This window comes from Pseudophryne corroboree, chromosome 3 (assembly GCF_028390025.1).
Source record: "Pseudophryne corroboree isolate aPseCor3 chromosome 3, aPseCor3.hap2, whole genome shotgun sequence".
Taxonomy (NCBI): domain Eukaryota; kingdom Metazoa; phylum Chordata; class Amphibia; order Anura; family Myobatrachidae; genus Pseudophryne; species Pseudophryne corroboree.
Window position 1 is genome coordinate 38,691,652 of NC_086446.1, and position 24,295 is coordinate 38,715,946.

Here is a 24,295-nt window from a genome sequence, read left to right on the forward strand (position 1 = left end):
GAGGTGCAGAGCTGATTCCCCGCTGCAAGACCACCGCCCTGAGGGGTTGTTTGTTCAGCGGGGCACTGCGCCTTGGCTGTCACAACCGCAGCACGCTACTAACAGATGTATGAAGATGAAGGTCGGTGGTGAGTACAAATCGGGGGCCCCGGTTCATGGTGCGGCTTTCCCATGGGTGAGGCATACGGGTCCCTCCTGGGGGGGACCCGCTATAACCCCTGTGTAAAACTGGCTAGCGGTGAGCTGAACTAAGCATTCATGTAAGGTTACAGCATGTTTTGGCGACATGGCCAGTATAAATATAATCAGTAGCTCCAGCGCCATTACAGGGGGCGGAGCTACATCTGAGCGGGCTCAGCAGAATTTTGGTTCCTTCCTCTGCATAAGCAGCAGCAGCCTCGTACAGCTCCTCTGGACTCTGACACACGCTGGATCACTGGTACTGGGTGTAGTTTAAGGGGAGATCCGCTATTTGTGCACATTACTTATTCCTAAAGAAGAAACCGTTGTAAACAAACAGTTTTCGCTGCTATAAAAATGCTGACAGCCTCACTGGGGCTCTCTTGGTATGCTGGTGCATTCTCTTCCTATGTGTCTCTCACATGCAATAGGGCAGGCTTGCATTGAAAAATGGTCTGTGTTGTATGTGTATTGTTGTGTTACTTTTCATCATGGTAAAACACAAGTTACTGTATGCAGTGTATGTAACACCTGGTTATCCCCACTCTCAGCTGGTTCCATTTCATGTGAGCAGTGTAGTCAGTCCTCACGAAATGTTGAGGAGAACGTAGGGAGGGTCACGAGCCTTCCTGGCTGGGTGCAATCAAAACTATGATGTCTGATATGTCATTTCAGCTCACTGTAAATGCCCACAAAACACAAGAACTGCAACAAGCAGTAGCATATCTAGCTGCCAGGGCTGATGTTCCCCATCCCCCTATCTACTGCAGGTCCACATAAACGTGTTTACCTGCACTTCTATCAGATACTGGTGATGATATACAGGATGATGGGGATTTCATAAGTGGGAATTCCACTCCTACACAGGGTATTGAACCCCTCATTTTAGCTATAAGGGATGTGCTAAAGCTCCCTCAAGACAAACTGGCTGTCACATTTCTTGACTCTAAAGAATTTGATGATTTATTTAAGCTAGTCTGAAAAAATCCAGATAAGAAATATCAGGTGTCAAAACAGTTTTTGCATACATTCCCCTTTGCCCCTGAGGGCAGAAAGTTCTGGGAAGAATCTCCGGCTGCAGACGTCTCCGTCTCTTGCCTCTCTAAGAAGGCGGTACTCCTGGCTCCGGGCTCCTTTACAGTAAAGGACCCGGGGGATAGAACAATTGAGACCACACTGAAATCTATCTACATTGCTGCAGGTGTATCTCAAAGACCGGTCATTGCAGTACGGATGGTGTAATGGTTAGCATTACTGCCTCACAGCACTGAGGTCATGGGTTCAATTCCCACCATGGCCCTAACTGTGTGGAGTTTGTATATTCTCCCAGTACTCACGTGGGTTTCCTCCGGGTGCTCCGGTTTCCTCCCACAATCCAAAAAATAAACAGGTAGGTTAATTGGCTCCCAACAAAATTAACCCTAATGTGAATGTGTGTGCGCGTGTACATGTGGTAGGGAATATAGATTGTAAGCTCCACTGGGGCAGGGACTGATGCGAATGGCCAAAATATTCTCTGTAAAAGCGTTGTGGAATATGTGTGCGCTATATAAAATAACTGGTAATAAAATAATACATAAACAATTGCAGGTTGTTGGATGATGCATGCAATTCATTCCTGGGCTACTCAAATTCAGGAGGGTCTCTCGGGTGACATCACCCTGGTTACTACGGTAACTTCCCTAAAACACATTCAGGACACGACAAGAGTCCTCTGTGACTCCCTAAAAGAGACTGGCAATATTAATGCAAGGACCACTGCTATGGTTGTGTCAGCACGCATAGCCATATGATTGCGTCAGTGGATTGCAGACGCTGACTCCAAACGCAATGTGGAATCTCTTACCTTTACAGGTGAATGGCTCTTTGGAGGCAAATTGGACGCATGGATCTCCAAAGTTACTGCTGGGAAATCCACGTTTCTTCCCCCGGGGCTCCGCCTGCTAAACGTACCTACCCGGGACTGTCTACTCAGTCCTTTCAGTCCACCAGATTTCAATCTAGGGCCAGAGGTGCATCCAATGCAGCTAGAGGCACCAGAGGTAAACCTAAGAAACCAGCCGTTGCTGGCTCTCAGTAACAGAGCACCAGTTCAGCTTCCGCAAAATCCTCAGTATGATGGTGCCCGCCCACTCCGGAAGGATCTCTAGGTGAGAGCTTGGTTACGTTACTTCAGCCACATCTGGGAAAGTTCCTGCCAGGGCGCCTGGGTAAGGGACCTTTATATCTCAGGGATACAAGCTGGAATTCGACGGTGCTCCTCCCCAACAATTTTTTAAATCCAGCTGTGAAAAATGTGTGTTACGCTACTACTGGCTATCACAAAGTTAGTCCAGTCATTGTTCCAGTACCCCTGCTACAGCAAGAATAAGGTTACTACTCCAGTCTGTTCGTAGTGCCAAAACCAGACAGGTTTGTGAGGCCCATTTTTAATCTGAAGTCCTTGAATCCTTACCTAAAGGTTTTCAAATTCAAGATGGAAACTTTGAGAGCAGTGATCGCAGGCCTAGAACAACAGTAATTCCTAGTGTCCCTGGTGGTCTGCCGAAGAGGTCCTACTTCCGATCAACATCCTGTAACTTTGGGCTATCTACAATGCTCTGATTCAGGCCTCCCTTCTGCTCCGGGATCAGGCAATTCAGGTACAGTCAGACAATGCCACGGCTGTGGCGTACATCAATCAACAAGATCTTCAAGGCTCGCACCACATCCATTGCCTCCGGAGGGGCAGAAGTGCCAGAACAGGATGGGTTCACAATAGTTTGATTCAAGTGAAATGTGGAGACTACCTTCGGCAGGAACTGCTGTCTAGTCCTGAGCTCCGCTCTTTTCTCGTAAAAGACCAAGTAAGGACTTTTACACAATAAGTCCCCCAATTCCGAGACACGCCTAGCAGAAGCCAGGGCCAGTAACATCACTGTCTTCCACGTGAGGTACTTGTCTTCCACCGACATCAGAGGTTCAAACCAGGACTGCAGAAATCTTAATACCACATCCAAATCCCACGGTGCCGTAGGCGGCACAAACAGAGGTTGTATGTGAAGCACCCCTTGCAAGAAGGTCTGAACTTCAGGCAGGATAGCCAACTTCTTTTGGAAGAAGATTGAAAGAGCTGAAATCTGGAACTTAATGGATCCCAGACATAAGCCTTTACCAACTTTACCAACTCCAGCCTGCAGGAAATGAAGGAATCTTACCAAGTGGAATGCAGCAAATGTATAAGTGCATTCCTCGCACCAGGAGACATATCTCCGCCAGATATGATGATAGTGTTTTGACGTCACAGGTTTCCTGGCTTGCACCATAGTGGCAATTACCTTTTTGGAAAGTCCCTTGTGAGTTAGGATGTTCCGCTCAACTTCCATGCCTTCAAACGAAGCCGCCGTAAGTCCGGGTAGACGTACGGACCCTGTTGAAGAAGATCCCTTCTTACTGGCAGAGGCCAAGGGTCTTCTATGGCCATGCCCAGAAGAACCACCTACCATGCTCTCCGGGGGCAAGCAGAATTGCTTGTACTCCGTGATGCCAGATCCTCTTGAGTATCTTTGGGATCAAAGGAATCGGAGGAAAGGTAAGCTGGTAAGGCCAAGGCAACGTCAGTGCATCCACTGCGCACGCCTGAGGATCTCTGGTTCGCAAGTAATAGCAGCAAAGTTTCTTGTTGAGGTGAGACGCCATCATGTCGATCTGGGGTCAACCCCACCTGTTGATGATCTGTTAAAACACCTGAGGATGTAGGCACTGGCATCACAAGGTGGGTGCGGGGGGTGCGGGTGTTACCCGGGTGTTACCCTCCGAGGGGTGACACCAAAGTACCGGCTCCTGCTCAGTAGCAGGAGCCGGGTGCTGCACTAGATCATAACGTGCTGCAACCCAGCTCCTGTCACAGTGCAGAAGCAAGCACTGCAGATGCATCAGTCTCCGGGGGAAACCCGCATCCCCCAGCCCCACAATGTGCCGAAAACGGAGTCAGGATACGAAGCCACGCCGCCTTTCACCTTTGTCTGTACCAGGTGTTTTGCAAGTAAGTGACGCCTCTGCGTGTAGGCCCCTCTCCATTCTGTGGAGATCGTGGCGACTCAAGAAGTCTGCTTCCCAGTTGTCCACTCCTGGAATGAATATTGCGGACAGTGCTCTTGCATTTCTTTTTGCCCAGTGGAGTATTTTTGATAATTCTCACATGCAGGCCTGGCTTTTCATCCCTATGTCAAGAGGACGGCTCGGATCAGAAAGACTGATTCTTGTTCGTGCTGTAGGATGCACAGAAAAAGGGTTGCCCTGCTTCTGAGCAGTACATTGCTCGTTGGCTTTGGCTTACTATCCATCAGGCCTATGTGTTGGCAGCCTTACCTGCTCCACAGTCTCTGAAGGCCCACTCTACAAGATCGGTGTGGTCTTCCTGGGCAGCTGCCCGTGGAGTCTCGGCCCTGCAACTGTGCCGAGCGGCTACCTGGTTGGGGAAGAACACTTTTGTGAAGTTCTACAAGTTCGATACCCTGGCCAAAGAGGATTCCCAGTTTGGGCATGTTCCCGCCCATTGTGACAGCTTAGGGACATCCCCATCGTAATAATGTGTCCCCAATATCCCTTATGGACGCTAGAGAAAATAGGATTTTAAATACCTACTGGTACATCCTTTTCTCATAGTCCATAAGGGATATTGGGCGCGGTGACTTTCTGCAGGTTCTCTATTATGTGTTCCTGTTCAGCTGTTGCCGTTTATGTTGCCAGGTGTTGCTGGTCAGTTTATGTTATGGTGTGCTGGTGTGTAAATCTCACCACACTTATTGTTATGTTCCTTCTCTCACGTCATTTCTCCTTCGGGCACTGTTTTACCTATAACTGCCTGTAGGATGGGACATAGAGGGGAGGAGCCAGCACATGCAGTTGAAGAAATTTAAAGTGCACTGGCTCCTTTGGACCCCATCTATACCCATTGTACTAATGTGTCCCCAATGTCCCTTATGGACTACGAGAAAAGGATTTACCAGTAGGTATTTAAAATCCTATTTTACCCTAGACAGAAACAATATAACCCACCAAAATCAAACTCTCTCTGCACATGTTACATCTGACCCACCTGGTTTTGCCCATTAGAGAAGTATATTGAAAACGCCCATTGCAGATACTGCAAATGCATCGCAATATGCGGGCTAATCGCAAAACCGTACGCAATTATCGGAACATCGTAGATTTCTCCTATCTATGCCAGGCAAGGTCATACACAATTCTTGCGAAGCAAGCGCTGGAAGTGGTCATTGCTGACGTCAGAGGCCCTCCTTAAAAACGCCTGGGCATGCTTGCATTTTTTCAGACACAGCCAGAAAACAGGTTTCCGCCCAGAAATGCCAACTTCCTGTTAGTCAAACAGCGGCTGCATTGCGCTCATGATCTGTACATCATTTCTGTCACTTTGCTAATGCATGCGCAGTCGTTCGATAATCGGCCAGATTGCGATTAGCAGATTTTACAATCCTTACTGAATAAGGTTCATAGGCTCCAGCGCTCATGAAATTTAGCAACGCCCTCCTCAATATCTACTAGGTCTGATCTTCTGTCAGAGTATAAAATAGTAATTCCTGGGTAACCATACTCAATGTAGGGGTTTGCTTGGAGATCCATTTTTGTAATACAGCCTTTCTGGCAATTGTGACCAAAATCATTAAAGATGGAAGCGGGGAAGGACAATATGAGGGAAATGTCCATTCAGAAAGATCCACTAACAGAAAGTCTTTCCAGTTATATACAGATACTCCTGTCAGTTGTCTAATGACTGAGTGGACTTTGTACCAAAAACGTGTGATTTCAGGACAGTACCAGACATTATGTGCACAGGTGGCCGATACCTCCTTGTACTTTGGCCATGAACCTGATGCCTCCTCCACGACGTGTTTTCTCTGGGCTTGAGAAAAATATGCCCTGTATAAAAATGTAATATGAGTTTCTTGCAATCTCACTGACCCAAGATATTTCATTGTGGTGGCAGTGACTGCAAGAGGCGTTCAGGATGGTGGAAGTCAGGAAAACCATGAGTCCATGATTTCCAAATAGCTGCCTATAATCTTTCCAAATTGTCGGGTAGTAAATATGTATATACAAACCATAGTTTGAATGACGTGTTAAATCTTTAAGTGCATAAGAAATATAATATATTTTACTAATTCTATATACTCGCATATTTTGTAGTTATACAGGTATACCTATCGTATAATATACCTTACATGAAAAATAAGCATATTCCATAGTGTTAGATATGTGACCTTTTATAACCGCATTAGTTCAATTATAAGATACATGTTCCTTTAACAGACTTTGTACAAATACTTCTCATTTCTGGGAAGCAGGTCCAGTGTGTGTAATAGATTTGTTATTAGCCACAAATAAGGCTAACCAGCTTCTAGCTTGTTACCAAGGACAGTAGGTCCTAATATGAACATAGAGCTTAGAGAGATTCTTCAAGAATGTATGAGATCAGTGGGTGTGGTAAAAGGATTGTGTGTAACCAAGTATTATAAAATAAGTGCACCATCAAATTTCAAGTTATCTTCTTTATGTAACTGTAGGAGTAACAAATGCTGTGTCTCAGTCTGTACAAGGGCGTGGTCTTTAGAATAAATAATTATTTCCAGAAATGCTGGAATACCTTTATCTTTCCATGTCTGATAGTGAGCTATTGTGAGAGAGGGTAAGAGGTCAGGGTTGCCTGAAAATGGAACATATCTGGAAAAATGCGGATCTGTATGTAAACATGTATTAATAGTCACCCAAGTCTTATAAGTGTCTGTAAATACAATGGCCCTCATTCCGAGTTGTTCGCTCTGTAAATTTCATCGCATTGCATCGATTTTCCGCTTAGTGCGCATGCGCAATGTCCGCACTGCAACTGCGCCAAGTAATTTTGCTATGAAGATAGTATTTTTACTCACGGTTTTTCATCGCTCAGGCGATCGTAGTGTGATTGACAGGAAATGGGTGTTACTGGGCGGAAACAGGCCGTTTTATGGGCGTGTGGGAAAAAACGCTACCGTTTCCGGAAAAAACGCAGGAGTGGCCGGAGAAACGGGGGAGTGTCTGGGCGAACGCTGGGAGTGTTTGTGACGTCAAACCAGGAACGACAAGCCCTGAACTGATCGCAGATGCCGAGTAAGTATGAAGCTACTCTGAAACTGCTAAGAGGTGTGCTTATCGCAATATTGCGAATACATCGTTCGCAATTTTAAGATGCTAAGATACACTCCCTGTAGGCGGCGGCTTAGCGTGAGCAACTCTGCTAATATCGACTTGCGAGCGAACAACTCGGAATGAGGGCCAATATGTGACAGTATACCTCTAGGACGTTATGTACGGGGCAGATGCAGAAGGGTGGCAGGAGAGAATGGTGAAAATAGCTCTTCCTCTAACGGTAAACTAGTGAAACGAGACAATCGTAAACAGTCAGAAATATAATGAAATGCTTATTTAGAAAACGTCTGAATATCTGGGAGATGAAGGCCTCCTCTAGACTTTGGTTGAATCATCTTTAGTTTGGAAATTCTAGGATTTTTGCCTTTCCATATACATTTAGAAAAGGCTTTCGTCCACCGAAGGTCATCTAATCTTGAAAGCACCAGAGGGAGCATTTGTAAAAGATAAGCAAGTTTAGGAAATAAAATATTTTTAACAACTACTCTCCTTCCCATTAATGACAGAGGCAGATACATCCAATCCTATCAATGACCTCGGAGAAGCTGGCAGAATACATTTTATGAATGGAAGGGGAAATAAAAATACCTAATTATTTCAGTTTATTTCAAGTGCTTACTTAGGAGGAGACATTGCAGAAGTAAATCAGGCCTTGTAACTGGGAGGATCTCAGAGTTTTGTCAATTTTATATTCTTCAAAGGAGCTACAATTGTTAATTTAGGGTTTCGAAAAGATGATCCCACACTACCAGGTCAAATGCCTTCTCAGGGTCAAGTGATAAAAGGACATTAAGAGTGTCATCCTGTATATCATCAAAATGTTGTTAGACAGATATATCCTTCCATATATTGGAAACAGAGTTTCTACCCCAAACCAAAGCCTGTCTGGTCGCTACGTACTAGAGATGGAACTATATGTTTAAATTATTCAGCTAGAATTTTTCGTAATAAGTTTATAGTCCTATTAAGTAGCGAGATTGGGTGATAAGAACCTGGCAGTGAGTGATCTCTACTGGGTTTAGGCAGGACTTTTAAAATGGCATCATTGAAATTTGGAGGAGGAGTATGACCACCTAAGATATCATTGAAAAATGCTGTAAGAGGAGCAACCAGAGAGGACCGCAAACATTTGTTGAATTCCCCAGTAAGACCATCCAGTTCCAGGGACTGACCGGGTTTAAGTCCTTTAATTGTAGATAGCACTTCTTGCTCAGTTATGAGTGATGTAAGCGATTCACTTTGGGAAACAGAGAGTTGAGGACGGGAAATACAGTTCCAGAAAGAAGTTTTGTTATCTTCCTGGATTGGTTTCTGCACAAACAAATTTGAATAAAATTGGTATAAGACGTCCAAAATGACCGGTCCACTATGCACTAATATTCCTTCTGTATCTTGTAAAGCCAAGATAGCAGAATTAGTTTGCCATTTTTGTCCCCATGAATAAGAAAATGTATATTTATTACTCCTATTTTCTGATCCCCTGTGTGTTTTACAAAGGCATAATGGATTTGCATTCCTCAAACCTTTTTTGGAGGAATGTGTAGAGGATTGGCTGAGGGTTTGGTATGCCTCTCTGCGCCTTACATATACTTTCCAACTGATGTATATTATGATGAGCCATATAGTAGAGTATGTCACCCAGCATAATAGCTTTTGCTGCCTGCCAATACAGAAGGCGTTACTGGAGTGTATGTCATTGGTAAAACCATAGTTATTCCAAAAGGTTTGTGGGGAGTCTTTAAATTTAGGGGAGGATGTTAAATATGAGGGGATGCGCCAGGAACAGAATGTACCAGAGGAAATAGAAGGGCCCGTGATTTGCTGGAAGTGACCAGAGACTACATCTGATTGGCACACAGTAGATTGGTCTCCAACATGGCGGCCCCCAGCACTTCAGACATGCCAGAGAACAGGACCTTGCTCAGACAGCCTCCCTGCACAACGCTCCAGTGGCCACATGCACAGTCACTGGCTCCCGCTCGGCTGCAACACACCAGTGGCCCCCACAGACCTCCACGCCAGCCACCGGAGTCTGTCACTGGAGGTGAGTCCCAGGTTCATGACAGTACCCCACCTTTTCAGGGTGGGCACCAAAAACCCTTGGACCTTAGTAGGATTCTTGGCATGGAAGATGCAAACCAATTTTGATGCATGTACATCCTCAGCAGACACACAGGATCTTTCTTCTTGATCATATATCTTCCAGTCTATGAGATTCTGGACAAGACCGCGGTAATCAAGTAAACTTTTAACCTGAAACTCCTCACCTTGCGTGGTTTGAACTTTAGGAGTTCTAGGCAGGGCAGTCAAGAAGCGATTGAGCACTAAAGTTCTTAATAGAGAAACTTACCTGCTATCGCGTCGATAAGGCAGCAAGTAATCGGCTCCATGCTTATTGAAAACATCCATGAAAAAACAGTATGCCAGAGGCAATTCAGATGGTTGAGTTGTGCGTAGAGGTGTCACCATCGCTAAACAAGTGTCAAAGTAAGGGCCCTCATTCCGAGTTGTTCGCTCGGTATTTTTCATCGTATCGCAATGAAAATCCGCTTAGTACGCATGCGCAATGTTCGCACTGCGACTGCGCCAAGTATCTTTGCTATGAAGGTAGTAATTTTACACACGGCTTTTTCATCGCTCCGGCGATCGTAGTCTGATTGACAGGAAATGGGTGTTACTGGGCGGAAGCACGGCGTTTTAGGGGCGTGTGGCTGAAAACGCTACCGTTTCCGGAAAAAACGCAGGAGTGGCCGGAAAAACGGTGGGAGTGCCTGGGCGAACGCTGGGTGTGTTTGTGACGTCAACCAGGAACAAAAAGCACAGAACTGATCGCACAGGCAGAGTAAGTCTGAAGCTACTCTAAAACTGCTACGAGGTTTGTAATCGCAATTTTGCGAATACATCGGTCGCAATTTTAAGATGCTAAGATACACTCCCAGTAGGCGTAGGCTTAGCGTGTGTAACTCTGCTAAATTCGCCTTGCGACCGATCAACTCGGAATGAGGGCCAAGATTTTCAACAGGACAGTATTTCCATGGTCTGTCAATTAACTTGAGGATTGTGTTTCTGCAACCATGAGTCCCAAGATAACCTTACGAGAGGCTGTAGGAATCACAAGGAAGGAAATATCTTCAGAATGTAATGCTCATACTTTAATTTTTAGATTTACAGTACGCAAAGTAATGACTCCATCTGGAATACGAATTCTGTCTATAGCTGTCACAGATTCCGCCACATCCAACGGCATAGTTGGAAATTCTGACATGTAGAACTAGCACTAAAAAAAAAAAATTTTACCAATTGGAAACAAATATATAACTTTGTATGCCCTGGGGAATTTAAATTGATACAAGTATCTTTTTACTAGAAAATATATATATTTGTACAATGTTCGTGGCTTGCTCCGCAATCTCCTTTTCTCTAACGTCCTAGTGGATGCTGGGGACTCCGTAAGGACCATGGGGAATAGATGGGCTCTGCAGGAGACATGGGCACTTTAAGAAAGAATTTAGATTCTGGTGTGCTCTGGCTCCTCCCTCTATGTCCCTCCTCCAGACCTCAGTTTGAGACTGTGCCCGGACGAGCTGGGTGCTGGTCAGTGAGCTCTCCTGAGCTTTCTGTGAGAAAGTATTTTGTTAGGTTTTTTATTTTCAGGGAGCTCTGCTGTCAACAGACTCCCTGCATCGTGGGACTGAGGGGAGAGAAGCAGCCCTACTCTCTGAAGCTAGGTCCTGCTTTTTAGGCTACTGGACACCATTAGCTCCAGAGGGATCGTACGCAGGATCTCACCCTCGCCGTCGGATCCCAGAGCCGCGCCACCGTCCCCCTTGCAGAGCCGGAAGACAGAAGCCAGGTGAGTATGAGAAGCAAGAAGACTTCGAAATCGGCGGCAGAAAACTCCGTTCTTCACTGAGGTAACGCACAGCACTGCAGCTGTGCGCCATTGCTCCCACAAACCTCACATACTCCGGTCACTGTAAGGGTACAGGGCGGGGGGGGGCGCCCTGGGCAGCATATGGACCTCTTTTGGCAAAAGTACACATATATACAGTTGGGCACTGTATATATGTATGAGCCCCCGCCAAGAGAATACATATTTGAGCGGGACAGAAGCCCGCTGTCGAGGGGGAGGGGCTTCTCCCTCAGCACTCACCAGCACCATTTTTTCTCCACAGCTCAGCTGAGAAGAAGCTCCCCAGGCTCTCCCCTGCAGATTCACGGTAGAAGAGGGTAAAAAGAGAGGGGGGCACATAAATTAGGCGCAAAAACACAATATACAGCAGCTACTGGGTTAACATTAAGTTACTGTGTTATTCCTGGGTTATAGCACTGGGGTGTGTGCTGGCATACTCTCTCTCTGTATCTCCAAAGGGCCTTGTGGGGGAACTGTCTTCAAAAAGGGCATTCCCTGTGTGTGTGGTGTGTCGGTACGCTTGTGTCGACATGTCTGATGAGGAAGGCTATGTGGAAGCAGAGCGGGAGCAAATGAACGTGGTGTCTCTGTTGACGGCACCGACACCTGATTGGATGGATATGTGGAAGGTTTTAAATGATAATGTTAATTCCTTACATAAAAGGTTAGAAAAAGCTGAAGCCTTAGGACAGTCAGGGTCCATGTTTATGCCTGATCCTATGTCGCAGAGGCCGTCAAGGTCTCAGAAGTGCCCACTATCCCAAATTGTTGACACGGATACCGACATGGATTCTGACTTCAGTGTCAATTACGATGATGCAAAGTTACAGTCAAAATTGGCTAAATCCATCCGTTATATGATTATAGCAATTAAGGATGTGTTGCACATCACAGAGGAAACCCCAGTCCCTGACAGGAGGGTTCATATGTATTGGGGAAAGAAGCCACAGGTAACCTTTCCCTCCTCACATGAGCTAAATGAGTTATGTGAAAAGGCTTGGGAATCTCCAGATAAAAAACTGCAGATTTCCAAACGGATGCTTATGGCGTATCCTTTCCCGCCAACGGACAGGTTATGCTGGGAATCCTCCCCTAGAGTGGACAAGGCTTTAACATGCTTGTCACAGGATACGGCTACCCTCAAAGATGCTCCGGATACAGGATACGGCTACCCTCAAAGGATACGGCTACCCTCAAAGATGCTCCGGATAGAAAACAGGAGGGTACCCTGATGTCCATTTATACACATTCAGGTACCTTACTGAGGCTGGAAATTGCGTCGGCCTGGGTGTGTAGTGCTGGAGCATCATGGACGGATACCTTATCTGAGGAACTTGATACCTTAGACAAGGATACTATATTAATGACCCTGGGGCATATTAAGGACGCTGTCCTATATATGAGAGATGCTCAAAGAGACATTAGTCTGCTGGGTTCTAGAATCAATGCTATGTCGACTTCTGCCAGAAGGGTCCTGTGGACTCGACAATGAACAGGTGATGCTGACTCAAAAAGGCACATGGAGGTTTTACCTTACAAGGGTGAGGAATTGTTTGGGGAGGGTCTCTCGGACCTGGTCTCCACAGCTACTGCTGGAAAGTCAAATTTTTTGCCATATATTTCCTCACAGCCTAAGAAAGCACTGTATTATGAAATGCAGTCCTTTCGATCTCAGAAAAACAAGAAAATTTGAGGTGCATCCTTTCTTGCCAGAGGAAAGAAGCTGCACAACACAGCTAGTTCCCAAGAACAAAAGTCCTCCCCGGCCTCTACAAAATCCACCGCATGACACTGGGGCTCCACAGGTGGAGCTAGGCCCGGTGGGGGCGCGTCTTCGAAATTTCAGCCACAGGTGGGTTCACTCCCAGTTGGATCCCTAGGCAACAGAGATTGTGTCTCAGGGATACAAGCTGGAATTCGAAGAGATGCCCCCTCACCGATACCTCAAATCGGCCCTGCCAGCTTCCCCCCACGAGAGGGAATTAGTGTTAACTGCAATTTACAAATTGTATCTTCAACAGGTGGTGGTCAAGGTTCCCCTCCTTCAACAAGGAAGAGGTTATTATTCGACCATGTTCGTAGTCCCAAAACCGGACGGTTCGGTCAGACCCATATTGAATTTAAAATCCCTGAACATATACCTGAAAAGGTGCTGGTTCAAGATGGAATAGCTGAGAGCGGTTATCGCAAGCCTGGAAGGGGGGGATTTTATGGTGTCTCTGGACATAAAGGATGCATACCTTCATGTCCCCATTTATCCGCCTCATCTGGCGTACCTCAGATTTGTGGTACAGGATTGTCATTACCAATTTCAGACGTTGCCGTTTGGTCTCTCCACGGCACAGAGAATATTTACCAAGGTAATGGCGGAAATGATGGTACTCCTGCGAAAGCAAGGGTTCACAATTATCCCATATTTGGACGAACTCCTCATAAAAGCGAGATCAAGAGAGCAGTTGCTGATCAGCGTAGCACTTTCTCTGGAAGTGTTACGGCTGGATCCTAAATATTCCAAAGTCGCAGTTGGTTCCTACGATTCGTCTGCCTTTCCTGGGCATGATCCTAGACACAGACCAGAAAAGGGTTTATCTCCCGATAGAGAAAGCTCAGGAACTCATGACACTGGTCAGGAACCTATTAAAACCAAAACAGGTGTCTGTGCATCACTGCACTCGAGTCCTGGGAAAGATGGTGGCATCATACGAGGCCATTTCCTTTGGCAGGTTCCATGCGAGGACCTTTCAATGGGACTTACTGGACAAGTGGTCCAGATCACATCTTCAGATGCATCGGTTAATCACCCTATCCCCCAGGGCCAGGGTGTCGCTCCTGTGGTGGCTGCAGAGTGCTCACCTTCTCGATGGCTGCAGATTTGGCATTCAGGATTGGGTCCTGGTGACCACGGATGCAAGCCTCCGAGGGTGGGGAGCAGTCACACAGGGAAGAAATTTCCAAGGTCTGTGGTCAAATCAGGAGACTTGCCTTCACATCAACATCCTGGAACTAAGGGCCATATACAACGTCCTACGTCAAGCGGAGACACTGCTTCAAGACCAACCGGTTCTGATTCAGTCAGACAACATCACCACAGTGGCTCATGTAAACCGCCAAGGCTGCACAAGGAGCAGGGTGGAGATGGCGGAAGCCACCAGAATTCTTCGCTGGGTGGAAAATCACGTAAGCGCACTGTCAGCAGTGTTCATCCTGGGAGTGGACAACTGGGAAGCAGACTTCCTCAGCAGACACGACCTCCACCCGGGAGAGTGGGGACTTCATCAGGAAGTCTTTGCACAGATTGCAACTCAGTGGGAACTGCCACAGGTGGACATGATGGCATCCCGCCTCAACAAAAAACTACAGAGGTATTGCGCCAGGTCAAGAGACCCTCAGGCGATAGCTGTAGCCGCCCTGGTGACACCATGGATGTTCCAGTCAGTCTATGTATTTCCTCCTCTTCCTCTCATACCCAAGGTGCTGAGAATAATAAGAAAAAGAGGAGTGAGAATGATACTCATTGTTCCAGACTGGCCACGAAGGACTTGGTATCCAGATCTGCAAGAAATGCTCACAGAGGACCCATGGCCTCTTCCTCTAAGACAGGACTTGTTGCAACAGGGACCCTGTCTGTTCCAAGACTTACCGCGGCTGCGTTTGACGGCATGGCGGGTGAACGCCGGATCCTAGCGGAGAAAGGCATTCCGGATGAGGTCATTCCTACGCTGATAAAGGCTAGGAAGGAAGTGACAGCTCAACATTATCACCGTATATGGTCAAAATATGTTGCTTGGTGTGAGGCCAGGAATGCCCCTACGGATGAATTCCAGCTGGGCCGTTTCCTTCACTTCCTACAGTCAGGAGTGAATTTGGGCCTAAAATTGGGTTCCATTAAGGTCCAGATTTCGGCCCTATCCATTTTCTTTCAAAAGGAGTTGACTTCTCTACATGAAGTTCAGACGTTTGTAAAGGTAGTGCTGCATATTCAGCCCCCTTTTGTGCCTCCAGTGGCACCTTGGGATCTTAATGTGGTGTTCAGTTTCCTGAAATCCCACTGGTTTGAACCCCTCAAAATGGTGGAGTTGAAATATCTCACGTGGAAGGTGGTCATGCTATTAGCCTTGGCCTTCGGCTAGGCGTGTGTCAGAGTTGGCGGCTTTGTCACATAAGAGCCCCTATCTGGTTTTCGATGTGGATAGAGCAGAATTGCGGACCCGTCCACAATTTGAGCCGAAAGTGGTTTCATCCTTTTATATAAATCAACCTATTGTGGTGACTGTGGCTACTACTGACTTGGAGGATTCCGAGTTGCTTGATGTAGTCAGGGCTTTGAAGGTTTATGTAGCCAGAACGGCTAGGGTCAGGAAAATAGAGTCTTTGTTTATCCTGTATGCTTCCAACAAGCTTGGTGCTCCTGCTTCAAAGCAGACTATTGCTTGCTGGATCTGTAACACGATTCAGAAGGCTCATTCTGCGGCTGGATTGCCACTGCCAAAATCAGTTAAGGCCCATTCCACTAGGAAGGTGGGCTCTTCTTGGGCGGCTGCCCGAGGGGTCTCTGCATTACAGCTTTGCCGAGCGGCTACTTGGTCAGGTTCAAACACTTTTGCAAAGTTCTACAAGTTTGATACCCTGGCCGAGGAGGACCTTGTGTTTGCTCAATCGGTGCTGCAGAGTCATCCGCACTGTCCCGCCCATTTGGGAGCTTTGGTATAATCCCCATGGTCCTTACGGAGTCCCCAGCATCCACTGGGATGTTAGAGAAAATAAGATTTTACTTACCGGTAAATCTATTTCTCATAGTCCGTAGTGGATGCTGGGCGCCCGTCCCAAGTGCGGACTTCTTCTGCAATGCTTGTATATAGTTATTGCTTAAATAAGGGTTATGTTTGGTTGCATCAGGGTTGCTCCGATGCTCCGTTGTTGTTCATACTTTTAACTGGGTAAGTTTATCACAAGTTATATGGTGTGATTGGTGTGACTGCTATGAGTCTTGCCCTGGATTACCAAAATACTTTCCTTGTACTGTCAGCTCTTCCGGGCACAGTTTCTCTAACTGAGATCTGGAGGAGGGACATAGAGGGAGGAGCCAGAGCACACCAGAATCTAAATTCTTTCTTAAAGTGCCCATGTCTCCTGTGGAGCCCGTCTATTCGCCATGGTCCTTACGGAGTCCCTAGCATCCACTACGGGCTACGAGAAATAGATTTACCGGTAAGTAAAATCTTTTTTTTTATCTTCCACCTTTTTCTCTTTTGTCTCTTTCTCTATTTTTATGTCCCACACTGCCTGTCCACCTGTGGTTACCGTCTCTGATTATTAGTGTAGTACTGTTCATAATGTCACAATAAATGCATATATTTATGTATATGTATGTGAAGAGACATTAATGCTAAGTATACTGTAGAGCCATTTACTTGTATGCCCATTAATGGATATATTAACCATACCCATCACTATATATATATATATATATATATATATACATATATACACACACACACACACACACACACACACACACACACACACACACACTTGGCACCCAATGTGGGGCTATGAGTAAACTGTGAAGAGGACTTGTCATCTTGACTGCCTTAATGCTTTACAACCATCAACGGGTGTCACGAGACTTAGAGGGCCACCTCTCGTGACCATTGCGGGGAAAGATGCTGATTGCAAGGACGGTAACTACCTTTGTGACCACTCAGGGCTCCAGTATAAAAGGGGGAGCCGCTGCACTGAGGAGGATTGTAGAGTTAGCCGCTGAGGGAGCAACTTCTCTCTCCTGCGCCCCCCACAAAGAGCTGTGCTGTAAACATTGGTGGGTTGCAGGAGCAAGGGTGAAGCTTCCACACAGCAAGGCACACCAGAAGAACTGTTACTTTACCTGTCGGTGGCTAGGAGTGGACCTTCAGTAGGAGCCAAATCGGGGGAGAAGAGGGAGGCAGGAGAGTGCATGAGAGGCCGCCGGGTTGAAGAATAAAGGGAGACCGCCAGTACCTGCAGAGGTTCCGGCACTGCAAGCGGCGGAAGGGAATCACTAGAAGCTCCGCCCACCTCCGCCTCTGAAGCTGTCACCGCTGCCGCTCCTCACTAACGGCACTAGTCTATCTAAGGCAGCGCATATCAATAACAAGAATCCACTGCCCACCAATGAGAGTGAAGGGGGATGTGGCCCCAGCACAGAGCTGCAGGCAATAGGCTGGAGCCCATAGTGCAGTTGGCTAAGATCTGTGACAAAACCACCACATTATTACACTGAAGCCACACATAGAAGCAATGTGACAGTGAGTACCACAGCATAGGCTATTAATACCCCGGCTACCAGAAAGAAAATGGGTTCCTTGGCCTTCTATACAAACAAGTTAATGACTATTCAGTTTAAAGAAGTTTATGTCAATAGAGAGTATATTCATAAACGATATACTTACCTAGAAGGAGAGAAGATTTTAAGCTGTCCCTCAGGGGTTAAGGTCACCTATTAACAGAACACAGCAATAGGGGATCATTAGTTAAGAAGGCAGTGTATTCAGTGGACAGTAGAATTAAGGTTTCAATCCACTCCCTAAAGTAGCTGACATACAAAGTTAAATGACAAGTGGATATCTAGGGACAGCTGGTGAAACATTCAGGGATCATTTTCAGTCAGCTAACGTAAGGAAAACATCAGTTGGATACAAATATATAACTTTGTATGCCCTGGAGAGATTTCAATGGATACAAGTATCTTTTGACTATTAACACTCACACACAGTCAGGAAATTACTACGGTTAACCCATATCCACCCAGTTAATACCGTTATCACAGTAGGCAAACCCAGAATCACCCAGGATATATATATATATATATATATATAAAAAGAAAAAAGACCTCTATCGCGCTAAGAATGATCAGCTGCACCTTCGGGGAAAGTACCCCCTGTTAGATAGGAGTACTTAAATTAAGAATAGGAATGACAATGTTTCGCCCTGGGGAAACATTGTCATATATATATATATAAAAAATATATTATTACCACTAGAGAAGCATAGTGTATATATAAATATATATATATATATATATATATATATATACTACGTGTGAAAAGGAGGAAGCTGAGCAGTGCCAAATAACGTTAACAATTTGTACTAGTATATGGACCAGAATTACTAAAAAACACTCCTAGAATGGACACTCCCTTCGATATATTAAGGGCATCAGCTCATGTCTTAAGTAAAAAACACTGATAAGGTGTTTTACAAACAATCTCGGAAATGGTGGATAAGGTAATTTAGAGCGACCAATGGTGTCAATAAATATTAAAATAGGAGGTTACTATTTAAAAACATTTTTTAATCATAATAGAATTTGCACCAATAAAAGATACAAAGCAAAACCACAAAAACGTATTAAAATATTAAAAAATAGATGATCAGAGATGAAAAAATTTTTCAATATAAAAATATATCATCAACATGTAAAAAAATTTGTTAAAAAAATATGTTATACCGTATTTATTTTTTTAACATTTTTATACATGTTGGTGATATATTTTTATATTGAAAATTTTTTTCATCTCTGATCATCTATTTTTTTATATTTTAATAAATTTTTGTGGTTTTGCTTTGTATCTTTTATTGGTGCAAATTCTATTATAATGAATTTTTTTTTTTAATAGTAACCTCCTATTTTAATATTAATTGACACCATTGGTCGCTCTAAATTACCTTATCCACCATTTCCGATATATATATATACTATGTGAAAAAACAGATGAGGGGTGCGAGGTAAAAGTAAAAGGTAAGGACTTGGCATGGGAGCGAGACACTGGACGTCATCACGTCATCTTTTCTGACCTGACTGCTTAGTCCCAGCCGGGATCGGTTGATGAGCGGCGGCTGGTGGTTTCCTCTTTGGTGCTATCCGGAGGCACCTTTGTCAATCCATTAAGCTGCAATACTGAAACTAACATGTATGTATGCATATGCTTCTATTAAACAAGTGCTTACAACCTTTTACTTATACCTCGCGCCCCTTATTTGTTTTTTCCACATATGCACTATTAGGCTGGATTTGGAGGAGGCTGCAGAGGACTACCATTCATTAACAAGGAAAATTATCAGGAGCATGAACAATCATTTCTAATATATGGACCTTTTGAATCAGCTTGATTGTTCCATTGTTGTGTATATATATATATATATATATATAATTATATGTCAGTCCCTCTTGATGAGGTTGAGACAGAACCAGCACTCTGCATAATATTCAAATAAATTTTTACTTCGTGTCTTGAAACAATTAAATCGACAACAGGATATACTCATCGTAATGCAGTAATAATTAATCAAGTTTGCCAGTGATTAATTTTTGCTACATTACGATGAGTATATGCTGTTGTCGATTCATGCTGATATCGATTTAATTGTTTCAAGACATGAAGTTTACATGAAGTAAAAAATTGATTTGAATATTATGCAGAGGGACTGACATGTAATTCTATTATCTTTATCTTAATTCCGAGTTGATCGGTCGTTCTTTTTCATCGCATCGCAGTGAAAATCCGCTTAGTACGCATGCGCAATGTTCGCACTGCGACTGCGCCAAGTAATTTTGCTAAGAAGATAGGATTTTCACTCACGGCTTATTCTTCGCTCCGGCGATCGTAGTGTGATTGACAGGAAATGGGTGTTACTGGGCGGAAACACGGCGTTTTATGGGCGTGTGGATAGAAACGCTACCGTTTCCAGAAAAAACACAGGAGTGGCCGGAGAAACGGGGGAGTGTCTGAGCGAACGCTGGGTGTGTTTATGACGTCAAACCAGGAACGACAAGCACTGAACTGATCGCACAGGCAGAGTAAGTGTGGAGCTACTCTAAAACTGCTAAGTAGTTTGTGATCGCAATATTGCGAATACTTCGGACTCAATTTTAAGATGCTAAGATACACTCCCAGTAGGCGGCGGCTTAGCGTGTGTAACTCTGCTAAATTCGCCTTGCGAGCGATCAACTCGGAATGAGGGCCTTTGTTCTGTGAATTTTGCTATATATATGTTTATATCTATTTATATATCTATATATATATATATCTATATATGTATATATATATATATATATATCTATCTGTCAATGAAACATATATAGGGGGCGCTCCATAGTGCGTAAAAGTTTTATTTTAAAATAATACACAAGGTATTTAAAACCAACTGTAAGTATTCGTACCAGAAAGCAACCAGTGTGGGCTGGTTACCACGTGATTCAAGTAAAAGTGATCAATTGGAACAGCAGCAACAAGTGTCAGGTGATCATACCGGATACCTCCACCCGTCGACGGCTGGTCTCCCCAGACTCTCGGGCAGGAATCACACACGTCCCCGACTCCTTGCTCAGCGATACCAACGATCATGTACGTCACCAGACTCCGCCCCTATATACATATACTCTAGGAACTAATGTTTATTTTATGTGTACACTGATTTTACATTGTATATGAACTTAATTGAATTGAATTGTATGTTACTCATGAAAGTTACTGTTATCTGTTACCATCTAATACGCTAAAGTCACTAAAGGTAATTCTTCAAAAAATCTGACCCTGACAAGTGTTATGATTGCATAACTCTCTCTGTAAAGCGCTGTGGAATATGTGTGCCCTATATAAATAACTGGTAATAATAATAATAATTACAGCACAGTTAAATAACTTTGTCCATGTTTATGTGTAAGTACTACTGAGCTTAATAATAGGTAATGCTGAAATATATTACCTTGCTAATTAGATCTTTAGAGAGAAACCTGTGGTGTATATGTGTATTGGCAACACCTTAAATTACTTACCTGCTACCCAGGGAGTTCGGCAGATAACTGAAGATCCAGGTAATCCCCAATTGTTAGAGATATTAAACAATACACAGTAATTAGCGGGATTTCCCAAGCTTACCAAAACATGGTATGTGGAGGCACTAAAAGTTAATAACCTACATTTCATCTCTAGAGTGAAGGGTTACATTTGGAGGCACTGCTGAGATACAAATAAATAGAAATGGAGATTGTTAGTGGAGAAGATATCTATAACTGGTGTAAAAACAATGGTGCAGATGTACAGAAAAGTGAATGAGTGATGCTAAGCACATAAAAGGAAAAGTGATGGGATAGCTAAAATTTCAACCAAATGAAAAGGGGGACAAAAGCTCAAAGGGAACGTGATCCCCTCGAGGCTGTCAAAGCAAGATTCAACCATAGGTATTTTACGGCTAGAGCCAACACAGCTAGAAGCTCAAGAAAAAAATGGCATATGACAATCGTTTCATATAAGTGAATGATAAGTATAATACGGGCATCCCTATAGAGGGATACAAAACATACTAGATGTCAGATCTATGAGAACAACAAAAAATAACAAAAACAAGGAAATATACATCACATTATTTAGGCGGAGGACTAAATCAGGTATCAGCGGACGTCGAGGTCTCCATCTAGAAATGTCACTGCGTCTTGAGCAGAATTAAAGTCTTTAAAGTCTTTGCCTTCAAAAAATTCTTAAGCGGGCTGGAAATAGGAGTGCTAATTTGGTTTGGGATTGAATCAATTTAGTGTAAACTGGAGTCATTTCCTTCCAGGCTCAGGATACTTTAGCAGAATAGTACTGGAACAGCAGTAGGCAGTTGGTGTTCTATTCAATACTCCTAGAATGGACTTTCCATGCTGGCGTCCACAAGGATATTTTGTGTGCGGAGTCCAGGCAGCAGAGTATGACTCCTCAGATGTGGTGAGTCCCTGGGGGACCCAGACAGTGCTCTTTCAATAACAAAGAGGGGGTAGCTTCAGATATACCCAATAGATTTGGAAGTATGGACTGTAGGAAAGTTGCCTATTCTGGGCTGCGGAGACTTTCAGTCAGGCCAACAATGCGCAAACCGTTCCACCGTGATCGGTTGTCAAGGTCATTGACCTTAATTGGCGGTTTTGCTGGATCACAGAATGTATTTGCTCTTGTAATTCAGTAATTGCCTGCTCATGGTCACCAAGTCTTAATTCATTAGCCACCACTTGGATATTTGTAGATTCCAGTTGGGATTTCAAATCTTTGACCACATTAATAAATTGAAGGGCCTGTTGTTGGAGAATAATAATAATAATAATAATAATAATAGAAACATAGAAACATAGAATTTGTCAGCAGATAAGAACCACTTGGCCCATCTAGTCTGCCCCTTTTTTTCATATATTATTTTTATCTCTAACCTTATTTGATCCTTATTTCTTTGTAAGGATATCCTTATGTCTATCCCATGCATGTTTAAATTGCTCTACTGTCTTAGCCTCTACCACCTCTGATGGGAGGCTGATCCACTTGTCCACTACCCTTTCTGTGAAATAATTTTTCTGCAAATTTCCCCTGAACCTCTCCCCTTCCAGTCTCAGTGCATGTCCTCGTGTCCTATTGCTTCTCTTCATTTGGAGAATGTTTCCCTCCTGGACTTTGTTAAATAATAATATTTTTTTTTCTCTTACGTTCTAGAGGATGCTGGGGTCCACATTAGTACCAGGGGGTATAGATGGGTCCACCAAGAGCCATTGGCACTTTAAGAGTTTGAGAGTGTGGACTGGCTTCTCCCTCTATGCCCCTCCTACCAGACTCGGTTTAGAAAATGTGCCCGGAGGAGCCGGTCACAGCTAGGGGAGCTCCTAGAGCTTCTTTAGTTTTATTATTTTTCTAACAGTAAGTTAGGCACAGCGAGGCTGCTGGCAACAGCCTCCCTGCTTCATGGGACTTAGGGAGGAGAGTAATGTGCGCCCTGAGGGGTTTTGAGCCACTATCTCCGCTGAGAGGACATTAGCTCCTGAGGGTGAGGATCATTAACCGCCCCAGGCGACTGCTCACTACCGCAGCATGCCGCCACCCCCTAACAGCCAGAAGATTCTGGTGGTGAGTGAGTCACCGGCCCCCTCAGCAAGCAGAGAGCCAGTGTGTAGATGGTGGCAACAGGGTGGGAGCGCAGTATTAATTGCGCTCTGGAGGCTCAGCGGTACATAGTTCGGCACTGTAAGGGGCACCCTGAGCCAGTGCCTATACCCTACACTGGTCAGAAAGCCTGTCAGGGACCTCGGTTACACTGCCAGCAGAAATCCTCAGGCCAGTATAAAGAATGGAAGAGCGGGAAGCAGCGCCATGTTCAGGTAGCGGAGCTTCTCAGAGCGGACCCAGCAGCGTTCAGCGCCATTTTCCTGCCTGCAGATTCTATACCAAGCTGCTGACAGGGAGAGCTGTCCCTCCAAGCAACTCCAGCTATCCTGTGCGGCACCAGGGGGTTGTAGAAAGGGGGGAGGCTGTGTAAATACTGTGTAGTCTATTAAGGTACACAGTCAGCGCTAGGTAGTTGTATTATATCTACCTCAGTAAGTGCTGTGTGTGAGTTGGCTCCAATCTCTGTGTCTCTCTGTGGCATACTTGGGAAACGGTCTGTGTGTGTGGGTGTTTGTTGTCTCACATAGCCATGTCTAGGGACTCTGTGTCATATGCTGCAGAGGTTGTTTCCTTTCAGGAGGAGTCCATTCCATGTACACAGGAATAATGTTTTGTCTCAGATCCCAATTAATGAGCCTGAGTGGTTGTCCTCTATTAAGGGGATGATCTCTCAGATCTCTACCAGGGTAGCTCATAATGAGACTGAAACTCATGTGTTTAAGAACTCTATGGCAGTTTGGTCAGGTTCTGTTCCTGTTCCTGCAATATCCCCTAGTACGTTCCCACAGAAATGTGCACTTGCCCAGATTATGCAAGATGACACGGATTCCGACTGATACAGCAGATGGGGATGGGGATGTGCTGAAGTAGGCGGCATCCCTTGCAAAGGGGGTGCAGTTCACGATTGAGGCCATTAGAGATGTGTTAAACATTAATGACACACCACCTGAGCAGGTTGAGGCTTACTTCACTGACAATAAGAAAGCCTCGATAACCTTCCCTGCGTCAAAAGAATTAAACGCTATATTTGAAAAATCCTGGGAAAACCTGGAGAAAAAATTTCAGATCCCAAAAA

At 44.7% G+C, this 24,295-nt stretch overlaps 1 protein-coding gene across 1 annotated transcript in view; it reads left to right on the forward strand.

The window, feature by feature from the left end:
* Positions 1-24,295, forward strand: part of LOC135057124 (uncharacterized) — a 249,703-nt gene that overhangs the window by 139,424 nt on the left and 85,984 nt on the right. The window lies entirely within an intron of this gene.